Source organism: Salarias fasciatus, chromosome 11 (genome assembly GCF_902148845.1).
Source record: "Salarias fasciatus chromosome 11, fSalaFa1.1, whole genome shotgun sequence".
Taxonomy (NCBI): domain Eukaryota; kingdom Metazoa; phylum Chordata; class Actinopteri; order Blenniiformes; family Blenniidae; genus Salarias; species Salarias fasciatus.
Genome location: NC_043755.1, coordinates 27,608,832 through 27,625,134, shown reverse-complemented (window position 1 = coordinate 27,625,134; position 16,303 = coordinate 27,608,832).

The window sequence follows — 16,303 nt, the reverse complement described above, 5'->3', positions numbered from 1 at the left end:
TGTGGATTGATATGCAGTCATGTGTCAGCAAGGTGAAGAGGAGGGGACTGAGCACACAGCCTTGTGGGGCCCGTGTGCTCAGGGTGATGCTGCTTGAGATGTTGTTGCCGACACGCACCACTTGAGGCCTCTGGCTGAGGAAATCCAGCAGCCAGTTGCAGAGGGAGGTGCTGAGGCCCAGTTTGTCCAGTTTGCAGATGAGTTGTTGTGGTATTATGGTGTTGAACGCTGAGCTAAAATCTATGAACAGCATTCTCACATATGAGTCCTTCTTTTCCAGGTGGGTGAGCGCTGGGTGGAGGGCAGAGCAAATTGCATCGTCTGTGGATCGTTTTGCTCTGTATGCGAACTGGTACGGGTCCAGGCTGGGGGGCAGGGTGGATTTGATGTGTGACAAGACTAGTCGTTCAAAGCACTTCATGATAATGGATGTCAGTGCCACAGGACGGTAGTCGTTGAAGCAGGATGGAAATGAAGACTCCCCCTCGAAGGGGGGGACAGCAGGTGAAAAGCAATGAACGGACTGAAGGGAATAACATTCAGACATTAGAGGAGGACAGGGCTCAGTGCACCGTACTTCCCACAGCATTCTAGCTCCTGGGGCAGCTTTGTGGATACTTAACTGTTTAAACTAGTATTTAGTTAGTATAGTTTAGTTTAGTTTAATTTAGTTTGGTTTAGTTTAGTTTAATTTTGTTTAGTGTAATTTGGTTTAGTTTAGTTTAGTTTAGTTTAGTTTAGTTTAGTTTAGTTTAGTTTAGTTTAGTTTAGTTTAGTTTAGTTTGATTTGGTTTGGTTTGGTTTGGTTTAGTTTGGTTTAGTTTAATTTAGTTTAGTTTGGTTTACTGTAGTTTGGTTTGGTTTACTTTAGTTTAGTTTAGTTTAGTTTAGTTTAGTTTAGTTTAGAATCCCTAGCTGACCTGATCATAGGCTGCATCGCAGAGAAACGTCTTGAGCCTAACCTTAAATGTGGAGACTGTGTCTGCCTCTTTGACACCACTTGGAAGCTGGTTCCATAAAAACGCTGCCTGATAGCTAAAGGCTCTTCCACCTAGTGTCCATTTAGAGACTCTAGGAGTCACCAGTAACCCTGCATTTTGAGAGCGGAGTGCTCTGATTGGTTGATAAGGCGTTAAAGCATCTTGGAGATAGGTTGGAGCCATCCCATTTAGGATTTTGTAAGTGAGGAGAAGGATTTTAAATCTAACTCTAAACTCGACTGGAAGCCAGTGAAGAGATTTTAGAACGGGAGTAATGTGTTCACGTCTTCTAGTTCCAGTTAATAATCTGGCGGCCGCATTTTGAACCAACTGAAATTTTTTTAATACACTTTTTGAATCTTTTTGAATCTCCTGGTGTGTTTTCCTGACAGTGTTTGTCTTGACCTGCATGCCCAGCAGGTGTCCAGACACCCAGTGACATTGCTCAATGGCACTTTGATCCTTCACCTGTCCTCAGAACCCAGAGAGCTGGAGACGTTTCTGCACTGGGCGTCTTCCCTCCTCTCTCGCTCTACCTTCCTGGAGGGTCTCTGGCTCTGAAACTAGACTTTCTGGAGCTGGAGCCTTGGTCCCTGGTGTGAACGTCCAGCACATCACACCTGCAGCCAGCAGAATAAAGACAGTTTGTTCGCTGACTGTTCATTATGTCGACGACTGCTAGAACCAGGGTCTGGATCCTTCCTCACATTCTGTCTGCCCGGTCCTTCTCTTTCTTCTTTCTGCTCCCAACCCAACCACCTCTGAGTCTGCTTCTGCAGGTTTCTTTCCTTCGTCTGCTCTACTCGTTTGTAGAATTGCTGTTTATTTTTTTTTCTTCTAAAAGTGTCTTGAGAAAACTGCATTGTATTTGGTGCTGTAAAAATGAATTGACTTGAAGTTAATTGGATTTTTAACCTCACATGTCGTTCTGAATTGCCGGAGTCAGCTTGGCTGAGCACCAGCTTCAGTCTAAACCAACCACGGCACGCAGTGTTTATTATTGAGAGATAGTGGAATGGCTCTCATTAGTACACCTTCCACTCTGGAATGAATGTTCCCAACATCGTTTTGAAAGTACGTTCAACCTCAAGAGGTCAACATCTACTGCAAAACATCTGCAGTTATGTATGTGACAGTGGGATTGTGTACATTTTTCTCGTACGCTGCCAGTGCCTTCAGCAGAGACATGAATGGAGCGCACCAGCTGCAGCTCCCCTCACAGCTCTGTCCAGTGGAAAAGCTCTGCTCTGGAACATAGATGTGGTTCTTTGGAATCTGCAATTGTTTACAGATAGCTGTCTCAAATCATAATGATCTCCAGCAATTCATCCGAGACAGCCGTCAGCAGTCACACAGTGAGGCTCAGTGACAGAAGCTCTTCAGCGACGCCTCTCAGGTGGTCGTAAGACGACAAACAGCCCAAATTCACACAGCGTGTACCTTCCTTCAGCCGCTTCTGTGTCAAACTGTGTCCCAGAAAATACCTGCAGTCTCTGGAAGCCTGGGAAGTGGGAAATCCCTGCCGTCTCACTCAGGTCAGCATGTGTGCCGAAGTGGAGCAGGCCTGAAGAATACATTACTGAAGAACAACAGACACAGCCTTCCTACAAGCAGACGGCACACGATGCTCAGCACCGTCATCAGCTGGCAAATGGATCTTCTGTGCTTCAAAATGACCCACTGGGCACAAGCCGGCATTCGATGGATCCCTGAACTGGAATCAGGCACAACCCACCCGGTCTGCAGAGAAAGATTATTGAAAAGTTTTACTTTCTTCTCAGCTTGACACTTTGAGACGGAGATGTAAGCAGCAGAAAACGTCTCCGAGCAACTCCAAACCTGTGAAAGAAAAGGTCTCAGCAAACACACAGCAGTGACTCACATGTGATAAATATATCATCCCAGGGAGGCAGAGGACTTCCTGATTGCCGGCTGAGTGCCCGTCTTACTGTTTGAGGATCTTTTGGCTTTTAAAAAGTAAAGGTGATTGCAAAAGTTGGACTGACAGATGAATAGAAAATGTAATACTACATTTTGTCCTTTCTTGAGAAGGTTAACTGAAATGAGACACGAGCAACGTGAACAGTGTGAAGTCGGTTGCAAAGGACTCAGTAAATCTGTTCTAATAGGTCACACATGAAGACAAATGAGATGATTATGTCTGTGGATGGCACACGGACATCATGAAGATTTTTCTTCTCAAAACTACACATGCCAAACTACATACTGCCAAAAGTATTTGCTCAGTTCTCCCATTCATTGAACTTAGGTGTTCCAATCTCAGGATCACAGGCGTTTAAAATCAATTATTTCAGCATTAATCTACAAACACAGCAGTGTAACAAACTGGAGGCCACTGGGAACAACAGAAACTGGGCCATGAAGGGGTAGGCCAGGTGAACACCAGAGTGGGGTCAGAGGAGCCTGAAGACCACGAAGCTTTCTGCAGAGTCACAAGCTGCAGACCTTCAGACTTCATGAGATCTTCAGATGAGCAGTCGAGCAAATACGTTTGGGAATGTAGTGTTAATGTTTTCATCTCACCAGGTTCCTGCTGCACAAACCAAGATCAGGGATTAAGCCGGGATATCTCAGTGATCCTGGATGAACTCATCCATGATGCAGTTACATAAACGTAGGACAGAACACAGTGAGAAGTGTTTTGACATCACTTACCACGGAGAGATACTCTGTAGAGCCAGTCCGCTCCAGACCAGGACCAGGTCCAGGTTTTATTCAGTCTCATCGCTTGTTTCAGTCAGAAGTCCAATGAATGAAAACCGATACTTATCTACTTCTTACTACACACTGCTATTACATTCAACCACACCCACTGTCAGGATTTAAACATTGCCATCGTCTCCATGGAGACGCGTCCGCTGTGGAATGGGCCTAAGTCTGGACTTGAGTAATGACGGGTCCATGAGAACGCCAAGTTTCAGTGTCAGAGCGTTCCTGAGTTGGCTCAGTAGCTGTTACTGGTTTTCATGTTGTATCTGACGGAACCCTCAACTTATCCTTATCTTATCTTATCTTATCTTATCTTATCAAAGGGCATGTTGACACTCGACAGTAACTTGTGTATTTGGTAAAATGTGGAGTGCTGATCACAGGTGAGAGCAGCACCAATGCATCTTCAGACCTCTTAATGCTTAACACTCAGCTTTGAGGTGTGAATGTGCTGAATGGGTGGTGCTGGTGGAGTTCCTTAGGTTTCGTCATTCTTCGGTTTCAGTCCATTTTCTCTGTTAACTTACAGAGTGTTTATAAACCACAGTTGGACGATATAAACTCCTAACTGAGCAGCAGCCCTTCACCAACGCTGCTTGGTTCAATTTCATGTCATGTTCTCTATCGTGATTGGTGGAATGGCTGCTAAAGCCCGCCTCCCTCAGTGAGTTTTCCGGTGCTTCATGCTGTTTATCTGCTCGGTTACTGCAAATTATTTACAGGAAATGAAGCACAGCCATTGTTAGTTTATTATCATGTAGTTATAGAGTTTATTTTAAAAAAATGTTTCAGTTTCTGAGTCGAGCAGGGTGGGGGGCGGAGCCAAGCCTCACTTCACCCTCCGCTCAGATGTGCAGTGGGAGGTGACCGAGAACGAACGATCTCAAGCCGCTGGCCCTGCTCGCATGTATAATGTTAAAATGTTTAAAATGGGTGTCATGCCTCGTCCCCCAGCTGGGCTCATATTATCTGACACACAACTTACTGCCGAGTGTGAACATGCCAGCCGTCAGGGTGTCACGGGACCAGCAGGTGAGTCCCGCAGAACTGAGCATCATAAGGTCCAGGAGAGGGTGGAGGAGACGGTTCTCCATGGAAGAGCTTCAGCAGAGAAGGAAATGTTAATATCAATGTCACCTTCATTTGTAAAGCACATTTAAAGAGACCTGTGGCCAGCCCGAGTGCTTCACAGCACAACATTAAAGGGTCAAAAGAACAATAACAAAGAAGAGCAGTGACACTGTCTCAAAGAAAGAGCGTAAGATCCAGAGGAGGCTCCGCTCAGCTGAGGGTCAGGGTCAACAGGTGGGCTTTTAGACCGGATTTAAGAATAAAGAGGCTAACTGCAGAGCGTACCGAGAGGGGCAAACTGTTCCACAGTCTGGGAGCCATGACCGCAAACACTCCATCTCCTCTGGTTTTTAGGAGGGATGGAGGAAGGTCAAGGGTCAGCTGGTCAGCTGACCTCAGGGTTCTGGAGGACTCACGGTACTTCAACAAGGTCTGATAAATAATCTGGGGCCAGTCCATTCAGTGAATTAAAAACAAGTGAAAGAGTCTTAAAATGAATCCTGAACCGAACTGGAGGCCAGTGGAGTGAGGAAAGCATCGGAGTTATGTTCTCCTGGTTCTTTGTCCCGGTTCAGAGCGTTCTGGACCAGCTGCAGGCGGTGCAGTTCAGTTCAGACTGGTCAGTGCCGATGTACAGGGAGTGACAATAATCCAGACATGATGTGATGAAAGCACGGGTGGCTTTTTCAAGATCAGGTCTGCTTAGATATGGTTTGACTTTAGCGAGGAGCTGAAGCTGGAAGAAGCTAGCCTTCACCACTGAGGACCTGGACCAGATCAGGGAGCTGGAAGAAGCTAGCCTTCACCACTGAGGACCTGGACCAGATCAGGGAGCTGGAAGAAGCTAGCCTTCACCACTGAGGACCTGGACCAGATCAGGGAGCTGGAAGAAGCTAGCCTTCACCACTGAGGACCTGGACCAGATCAGGGAGCTGGAAGAAGCTAGCCTTCACCACTGAGGACCTGGACCAGATCAGGGAGCTGGAAGAAGCTAGCCTTCACCACTGAGGACCTGGACCAGATCAGGGAGCTGGAAGAAGCTAGCCTTCACCACTGCACTGATCTGTTTGTCGAGTTTAAAGTCCCCGTCAATAATAACACCAGGTTTTCAGCCCGTGGTCTGATGTAGGGTGTCGGTGGGCCAAGGGAGCTGGAAGGACCTGGACCAGGGCAGGGAGCCCAAACAAGACCATCTCAGTCTTAGCTTCATTTAGTCTTAAGAAATGTAAGTCCATCCATGTCTTAACGTCTCTCATACAACTGAACACAGCTGAGGAGAGTCTTCAGGCTGGACCTGGAATGACAGCTACACCTGAACACCGTCAGCCAAACAATGGAGGGGATCATGTTTCCTCAATACTGATCCCAGAGGGAGCATATAAAGGGGAACAGTAGGGGCCCAGACCAGACCCCTGGGGGACTCCACATGTCAGAGGGGCCACTGAGGAGGAAAACTGCCCAGACTGTATGTAAGGATCTGCCAGTAAGGTCAGACTGGAACCAGTCCAACAGTGCTGGAGGCGTGAGGGGAGGGTGGACTGATCCACTGAGTCAAACGCTGCTGTCCGGTCTGGTGTGTCTCTCTCTCTCTCTCTCTCTCTCTCTCTCTCTCTCTCTCTCTCTCTGGGTTGTCTTCTCAGGTCTGTTTAAATTGTGATTATGAAGTCTTCAGCCAAAATCACGAAACCTGTGCCAGGCTGTGGGTGGACTGTCCCCCAGTGTCCAGACTGAAGGTTGAAGACTGTGCTCGGCTGTGTTAGTGGGCGAAAGCTCCGTTGTAAGGGGCGGGGCTTGAGCTCATGGCCCCGCCCAGTGGGTTTGTGACGTAACCAATCCAGTCTTTTTGATTCAGCATTTCTGGTCGGATGCTGTTCAAAGCAATTTGAATGCAGAAATACTCAGAAATGCAATTTTGAGCAGTTTTCTCAAGACATGTGTCAGGGAGATCCCAGCCCACTGATCCAAGAGTTTGTTTTATATGCATGCTTTGTTTTTAGCTATTTATTGGAGTTTTATGAAGTGTTGTTTGGGACCTTTTTATTGGTTTTATATGTTTTTGCATGGTGTGAAATGGAGGAGCGATGCATGCTGTGGACTGGGGATAATTGGCTGAACACACCCCCGTTCCCTACAAGTCCCGATTGGATAATTCAGCCACGGTGTGCAGCTTAAAGGGAGGTTTGGACAGGTGTGGAGGGGAGAGACAGCAGAGGACGCATGGGGCAGCGTGGAGGAGGGAAGGAAGGAAGGAGGAACGCCCGAGACAGCAGCCGCGCTGCCGAGGAACCGAGGCTGGCCACGGAGGAGCTGCATCGGGACGGAGCAGCCCGTGGGGATTCAAGGGAGACGCGGCCGGCGACGGGGACGCGAAGACAGTCATTGTCACCGCGCAGTGCAAGATAAGTTGAAGGAAAGTGAACGCTGAGAACGCCGTGTGCGTGTGGTTCACCCCCGTCGCTGTAGGTAAAGGTCTGAGGGTGCTCTCCTCTCCTCCTCCCCCCCAGCAGCTCCACGCGCCGCCTCGAGGGAGCTACGCCGACCCGGAAGTGGCCGCAAAGAGGACGCCGACGGCGGACGAATCACAGAACAGGACCGCCCCACGTGATCTCATCGGCCGACGGATTGGACAGTTTTTTTATTCTTTTTATTTAGACTTTTATATCTTTTTTTATTCTATTTTTGTAGACTTTTATCTGTTTTATTCTTTCCTTTTAAAGACTTTTATATCTTCTATTTTACGTCCCTCTGGTCATCTTATCATTAGAGAATAAATTTCTCTGAAACTACGCTGTAGTACTCCTTCAGCAGTGGAATCATTTTTAAGCTGGTGTTCCCTAAATCTACACACTCGGTTACCACCCTACACATGCCATGCATCATAAGAAAAAATGCTACACAAACACGTAAACATGAAATACATGTTGTCACTAGGCATGTCCGATAATATCGGCCTACCGATATTATTGGCCCGATATTGGCATACAAATGTAATATCTGTGAATAATGTTATCGTTTTTTTGCCTATAATGAAAACCGATAAAATAATACGTGGATTTTGCTGTATTTATTCATCTTTTATCCCGAGACATTTACTGGTGCGCAAATGACGACCTCATCCGATGCCCTGGCTGTGGGGAGGCGAGTTGGAGGCCACTTCAAGCACTCAAGTACCTCACTGCACCCTGTACCAGCGTAGACAGCGAACGGCTGTTCAGCGCCATCTCCAATGTCATCGATGAGAAGAGAAATCGCATACATTGCGACAATGCTTAGATGCTTGTTTTCACTCAGAAAAATCTACCTCTCCTGGACAAGGGAAAAAATTAGACCAGTCATAGAGGCGAGTCAGCATCAGTCTTTGAGCCTCATTTGTTGTACTTTAAAGGAGCGTTATGTTTACTTGTCTGGACTGAAGCTTTTTATTTTTTGTGCCTTTCTTGTTTTTATTTGCACATTTTGTTACTCATACGAAAGAGCAGGGTTGACTGAGCCCAGTTCATGATGATTATGTTAGCAAAGTTATGGCCTGTTATGAAGGCCAGTCGGACTTTGTTTACTACTCTGGAAGGTCTGGACTGAAACTTCCTTGTTCTTATGCTCATGTGGAGCAGTGCTGATTGTGCCTAGCTTATACTTTCAGTGATTGCATTAGCCCAAGTAATGGGCTTATATTTATTTTGCACTTTAAAATGTTTCCTTTTTTTGCACTTTATCACATGCCAAAGTATTGTTTGTAGCTCAAAGAAATGTGCAGTTTTCAAAATTGTACAGTTTAGTTGCCACATTGTGAATTAATTTAATTAAGGTGATTGAGTTTTAGTTAAAGAAACAGTCCATGAAGCAGCCTACCAATGCAGGCTAATTCAACACTGGAAAAAGAAAAGTAGCCTGTCTGTTATTTTAGTTGGCTCTACATGCTGCTATGCTGCACATAGTTGTACAGGTGCAATGCTTTACAATTTGTGAAGAAGTCAAATTTGCCTTATTTGTAAGGAGCATTGTCAAGATCATCTCAGAAAGAGTGTGATCTAAACTGTTGTTTGAGACAATTTAAAGGGGACGTTGATCAGTGGACCTCTTTTTTAAACCTGTAAACACTATTAAATAGTCTGATACCAATGTGAAGCAACACCAAAGTGTCAAGTACTGCAGTTCATGTCGAAAACAGTTCTGCCTGGCTGTGAAGGCTCTGGTTCACTGAGGGTTTTCTAGCCGGACCGTTGTGATGTAGATGTGATCCGGCTTCCTTATATGGTCATGCTGAGACCCGGCCCTGGTTCTCTGTGCCTGGTGTGTGTGTGTGTGTGTTGGTGTTAGATCCAGAGAACATGGCTCCCAGAAAATGTTTATTTGGACATCCTGGAAAGGCAGTTTTATTTGGCTTTCCTGAAGACGAAGTCACCAGGCAGCAGTGGGAATTATTTCTTTTTCCGGGTCAGAAGAAGACAAATACTCCAGTCTCTGTCTGCCGACGGCATTTTGCACGGCGCTGTTTTGTAGAAGCTAGAGGTGTGCCATACTCCGAATTTTGGTATCGATCCGATACCAAGTAAATACTGGGCCAGTATCGCCGATACCAATACCGATACTTTTTTTACTAGGTTTTAAACATTTTTTTTTTTAAGTTTTTATTTTTATTTTTCATCCATCACAGGCAGCAGTTTCGCTGTCTGACGCTCTGAAGTAGCTCCTAACAGTCCTGCTCCTGCTCCTCATCTTAAATTTGCCATTAATGAACCAGTCTGTGTGTCTGATCAGCAGCAGGAGGAGGAGAGCTGCACAGTGAGCCTGAGCGAGCTGAGAGAGAGAGGAGCGATCTGTAATCACCTCACCTGGAAAATAAAACACGGGACCAAGATTTTAACCAAAGAAAAGAACAGTTTTTATCAAAAAACACAAGATTACTACAACAATGTCAACATTTCAATGAAAATGATTCCTTTTGCCTTTTTCACACACAGAAAGTGTCAATACTGAAAATATAATTAAAAAACTGTAACAGTATAAGCAGTACAACAAAAAGTACCATTACCCACAGGTATTTATGAAAAAAAGTCATTAGTGCAAATAAGGTGCTAAATACTACTGGCTCTTTGCACTTTTGTCACTGAGTTATACCCTGAGGTCGCTTTTTGCCCCTGGATATCGTGAGCAGTTATACTACAGTAAATAAATACATTTAAAAAAAAATACCTGAAAATGCACAGCAACAACACGATAAACAAAACTTTAAAACACACAAGCTGTGTCAAGACACAGCATCTTCAGAGTCACATGCTGAACCACATGAAACAGCTCCAGTCATCAGTGTAAATATACTGTAAACAGCTGGCCGTCATTCACCACCACCTTTGATATATATTATATATTTTTAGTTCCATTAACACAATCAGGATTTATTTCAACTGACTAAATATATGAAAATAGTTTAATCACTGCTGAAATGACATCTTTGACCACCAACTGAAAAGCAACATCAAATTATGCTGGAAATACCAAAATCTTAACTTGGCTTCTCTAAAACACTCCCTGGATGTTCTGGAGGCTTCTGTTGGAAACCTCAGGCAGAGACCTCTGTCTGTGTCGGCTCTGCTCAGTTTACGCTGCTTTTAAAAGTGTGTGCAGATTGGTGGAGTTACTGCAGCAGCCAATCAGCTTCCTGCACACAGGATGCAGTGTCTTTGTCTGAAGCTGTGAAATAAGTCCACACAGCGCATCTTTATCCTCCACCATCGCTTTTTCTCTCTCTCCTCTCTCTCGCTCTCTCTCTCTCGCTCTCTCTCTCTCTCTCTCTCTCTCTCCTCTGACAGGGCAGTGAAGGCAGAGGGAGGAGGGAGCGGCGCAGAGGGAGGAGGGAGCGGCGCAGAGCGCGTTAACCAGCGTCTGAGCTCTGAAGTGAGCTGAGGTCTGACAGAGAGGCGGCGCTGACTCTGCCAGAGCAGAAAAAAATATCGATCTCAACGTGCTGGTATCGATCGATACCGATACTAACTTTGGTATCGATACTATCGATATTTGGATCGATCCGCCCACCACTAGCAGAAGCGGTACGTTAGAACGTTTCAGTGTCCTGTGTTTATTTTGTGTTAGCTATAAAAGTTATTTTAGATGGTAAGGTTGGGTGCTCGACGAAATCATCAGCTGATAGGGGAATAGTGCAAAAAACTTAGAATTGCCACCAACGTCTGAAATTAACAGCTGCAAACGGCAGATCAATTTTCTGTTTGGCGAGTAAATAGGGTTATCTGCCACACGGGGCAAGTGGCTGAATGTTTTCTACCATAATAATAATAGTAGTAAGCGTTTTGGGACGCAAAGTGTGGGATCACTACATGTTGAAACGAAAACACAGTGCAGCATGTCTGTGGTGTGTTGTGGAAATTCTATTAATAAAATGCACCAACGATGAGTTCCTTAATGATTCCTTTAATTCCAGTTGCAACAGGAGAGAAGTCACCATTGTCCTCAGTCAGGGTGAGTTCGGCCGGTCTGAAATACAGGCTGATATTTACACCCTGTCCTGAACCCCTGTGCTAGGGGCAGACATGTCATCAACATGTCTCAGAGGCTGTCCTCAGATAGGAAGGGACACATATTTAACATATAAAGTGACAAAGGAACAACTCCAACCTCCCAACCCACTTCAACCCCCTGTGGCTGCCGATGCATCAGAGAAGAACAGCATACAGGCCACAGACACCTTTTGGAGATTACGCCCGGTCAGGGGGAGACACATCTGTTTAAGATGAAGAGGACAACCAGGAAAAGAACCCCCCCCCCCCCATGGGTTGGCTTGGTGTCAGGAGTCCAGGGGGGCCGTCTGCTAAAGGAGCCCACTGATAGCTGATAACCACTACATGTATTAAATACATAAAAATTTCCATCACAGGTGCATCAGAGTTTTCCTAGCATAACAGCACATTGTGTGCTACACCAAGACGTAGCAGGTTTCCTATCAGAGCAGCGTCACTGCAGCAGGTCAGTGAAATACAATCGTCCCATAAATAAGAGGCAAATAAATATTTTTACAATCAGCTGTTTACACGTCTGAGTCCCAGAGGAGAGCCAGCAGTCGTCACCAACTGTCTTTGAATGCGCCACACCGCCGAGGAGGTCCTTGAACGCAACACGAAATTAAATGGAAGTGATTCCACAGAAGAGGCACAACATGTTCAAAAGTTCAGGCTGGATTTCTGAGGAATGTTCCATTTCACAAACAGCTGATATGGCAACGCTTGTCAGTTATCTCCACTACCGTACCGGCAAAGTGGGTGTGACCAATCACAGCGAGTGGAATGCGCACATGGATGAGACTGGGATGGAGTCAACTGAACAGAGCGTTTTCAGAGGAAGGAGGAAAAGCAAGGAAGCGGCGCAGTAAAAGACACAGATCTAAGAAGCTTTCAGTGCCGGTTATCCTGTATAGGCCCTCTAGGGGGGGGCTAGAAATTAAATACGAATGAGCAAAACCGGCCGATCAACGTCCCCTTTAAAAATAAATAACTATGGCACTTTTTCCATAACTCAAGTTGAAGTACTTTTCTAACTTTGCACATGTTTACTTTCGGAAAGCCTTGTTGCATTTGAGAATGCATCCAGTGGGGCATCACAATAAAATTAGGCATGTGTTAATTCCACGACATGAAATATGTGATGTGTGAATTAGTTTAGAGGAAACATAGCCCACTTATATTGGTATCGGTAGATATCGGAATCCGAAATTGAGAGTTGGACAATATCGGCATATCTGATATCGGCAAAAAAGCCAATATCAGACATCCCTCATTTTCACTGGAGTGGGTTTTCAAAGATCTTTTAAGGGTTAGTGTTGGGGTAACCCTAAACAGCAACTTGATGTGGAAAAACAAACGCAGGTCAGCATTGCACTGCAGATGATTGATGTGCCCTGAGTATCAGGACCCTGTTGCTTTATCTTGGACCAGACCATATTCTTATATAGCCGTTAAATTCGGTGGATCTTTTGGCTTTGCTTGTGTGTGATATCCAGGTGTTCCAAAGTTTACCTCCACTACAGGCACAAAAACACTTTTGTAAGTGATTCTAAATGCAGGTATTTTGAAATTCCTGTATCCTCTCAACTTGTGAGTAGTCACCTGGTTTGGGGACAATTTTTATATGTCACTTGGCAGTAGATGCTTTGAATTTCAGAAGATGGTGGATTTTTAATAGTTTTGATTGAATCAACAGAGTGTGAGTGTGTTCTTGGAATTTAACCCTGTAAATGATCCACACTGCTAATTTCTGCAGTGTGACTAGTGGATTGATTGTACATTGATAAATGATAACCCCAAACTTCCAGACAATACGAGGTAAGGAAGAACCAAGGAGCAGCAGAGAGTAGGGAGAGCATTTTCATCCAGGCGTAGTTTTACTTTATTTATAATTGATAAGCTTTTGGAGATTTTTGCTTTAATGTGTCTGTCGTGGGCTTTTCATGATAATTTCTGGGGAATTCCTCCAACATTCCCGGACATCTCAGATTTGGGGAATTCCTCCACCATGTCTGTCATCTCTCCAGCATTCTCACCTTCAGCTGGCCTCCCAACTGGTCGTGAACTCGCCGCCCTGCGCGATCGTTCAAGCAACAGGCAGCGTCAGTGATCACCGAGATCACTTCAGAGCAGTCCTCACAAATATCAGTGACTCACTAACGGCATTGGAGAATACGTGACTTGTGCATCCTTGTGTCTGTTAAATGGTTGAAATCAAATGTTGCCCAGTCCAATGGCCTCTTGATTCAGATATATATTATTAAATCCAGCTTTCGGTTGACCTGGTGGGGGAACTACTGCTCCAGTGTTCCACATTATGGAGGATGCTGCACACCATCATAATGCAGCAGACTGTGACTCGGTTAGCAAACCGGTTATCTCTCAGCTGTCTCTGAACATTACCCTCTGTGCTGCTGACGACAGCAGCATACACCGAGTCCTGTCCGGCCAGTTCCGTCCCTTCAGGAAACTGGCTGCATGTAGGAAGGGAGGTCAGTGTACCGCTGCTCTTGACTTGTTGGAAAAGATCTGAAGTTGAAGTTTAAAAAACAAAAAACAGCAGGTCATTACCTTTAAACAATTAACTAGTAATGATGCTGTGAAGGCGGGACAGTATTTGGGGGTGCACTTGCTCAGTGTGCGTCACAGGGCTTAACATTCATTGTGTTAGTTTAATTAACTCACCAAGAAGCCGCCCGTCATGCACAGCGCCAGCTTGTAGTCTGTTCTCAACCAAGCTGTTACTCAGAATGTGTGACTCATGCGTTGAACCCAGCCACCTAGAAATAATATTAGTTGAATGCTTTTGTGCGTCATGTATGTGCATATTGATGGACTGAAATTGAATCCTGTGTACATGAACAAATCAGGACAATGCCTACCAGAAGCTTCCAGTTCCATATGTTCTCCACTCTCCACTCATCAGAAAACATGTTTGAGTTTCTCTTATCTGCCCGATCGGAGGCTGAAAAGCTGTCTTCATCACTTGTGTGCGTGTGACGTCATCCAATGCCACGGCTGATAAATTAAATAATTTGAGTACAATTACAAAACAACACTTAAGGTGTTTAAGTTATGTTTACATAAAAATAAAATGTCGTTCTAGCAACTCAAATAAATATAGCTCAAATGACTTTTTTCAATTTTTAAGTTGATTGAACTCAATTTTTTTGTGACGTTTAAGCTGTTGGGTTTTACAGTGTATGTAAAGGACAAGCTCATCATTGAGTGTATCAGTGAGACTTTAATCATGTTTACCATGTAGCATCTGTGGTGTGTGTGTCCTGAAACTCTTTAGCATGTAGCATCTGTGGTGTGTGTGTCCTGAAACTCTTTAGCATGTAGCATCTGTGGTGTGTGTCCTGAAACTCTTTAGCAGGTAGCATGAAGCAGCTAAACTGCGGAGCAGCGTTGTTCTAACTCTGCTCCAAACGTCTCTGCTGGTTAAGTTTCTGGTGAAGCGACGATCTTCCTCCTGCTCTTGATATCTGGGCAGAACATAACTGACAGTCTCCTGGAGACTCCACTGCGTCCACATGCACCGCCACCTTCATCTTTTAACTTCAAAATAGATTCTTTTATATTTGCATCAATCAAAACAATGAGAAACTCCAGAAATGAGATTTTTGCCCCTGAGTTTACTTTTCCATTTCATAGAAATGTCCTGAGGCAGGTAACCACAAATAAAAGGTGGTCAATATGTTTATCGGGACCCGGGAGTCAGTCCTGTTGTTTTGTGGGTGTTTTATTATCAGGCTACCTCCACAGTGAGACTCAATGTAATTGTTTAACCTTTGTAGAAAAGTGGCTGCTCCGTGCTGAATGATGTAACCTTTAAGAGTGATTACACACCAGCTTTCTTCTATTGTAGCTTTCCGTGACACTCACGGTGACATTTTTAAGGAATAACAGCAGTCATAATATGGACTTGTACCTACCCAAAACTCACACATCTGACTCAGCTCGTCTTCTCTCTGAGCTCTTCAGGATGAGCTGTGATCGTCTCCACGGCTCAGTGGACTCGAACAGGTTCCAGTTTGGGAAGTTTGTCTCTCTCAGATCTCTCACAGTTTGCTGTGTGTTTGTTGTCTCTATGGTAAAAGGCTCCTACTGCAGGAATGTAGGGTCACTGTAAATAGAGGCCTCACTCTTAAAGATGACTCTCGATCCACTTCATTCTCCAGTCGTCATTAAAGCAGTATTATGCATGTGTGGCGCGGAGCGGTAGTGTAATTCATCAATTTCACTATTAACTAAGAACCAACAATGCCACCCCAGGAATTGCACCTAGAGAATTACGGAGCTAAAGCACATAGAGCTGGGAGTTCAGGTTCTTTGAAGGGAGCCGGGTCCTGAGGAGCCGTTCATTTGAATGAGACTGGCTCCCTGACCAACGTCACCTATAGAGACATCAGCCTCATCAGTGTGGAGTCAATCCATTATTTTCTGACAACTGACAGGGTTACTGTCAGTTACGGGTTTTCATCTGGTGCTTTAATTTGTTTAATAACACAGATTGAAGAGATGTTTTTCTGATACACATTACATTGTGGCTTACCTCGCACGTTGTCCCCAAAAGAAAGCTTCACAGACTGTCCTTTTACTGAGCACTTTATAGTGTGTGTGTGTGTGTGTGTGTGTGTGTGTGTGTGTGTGTGTGTGTGTGTGTGTGTGTGTGTGTGTGTGTGTGTGTTCCATTGCTAAAACCTCTGATAAAGAGGTCCATACGGTGTTTCAAATTAACTGGTGTCCTTGTTACCTGGTGACTGACTTCCTTCAGCACTTCCTGCTGCTGCTGCTAGTAGCAGCAGATGTTGAAATCAGACTCATTAAAGGTCTGAACGGCTTTTTGTCTGGTTTTTAACATCTATCAGCAACAAGGGACGAGAAAGAAACCCAGTCGCCAGTTAATAGGGAAACCACTTATTCCAAAACACCGACTCTCCTCCAGTTTCTGGACACTCCTCCTCCGCTAGTTACAGTAGCTGCTGCGTTCAGGTGACTGGAGAG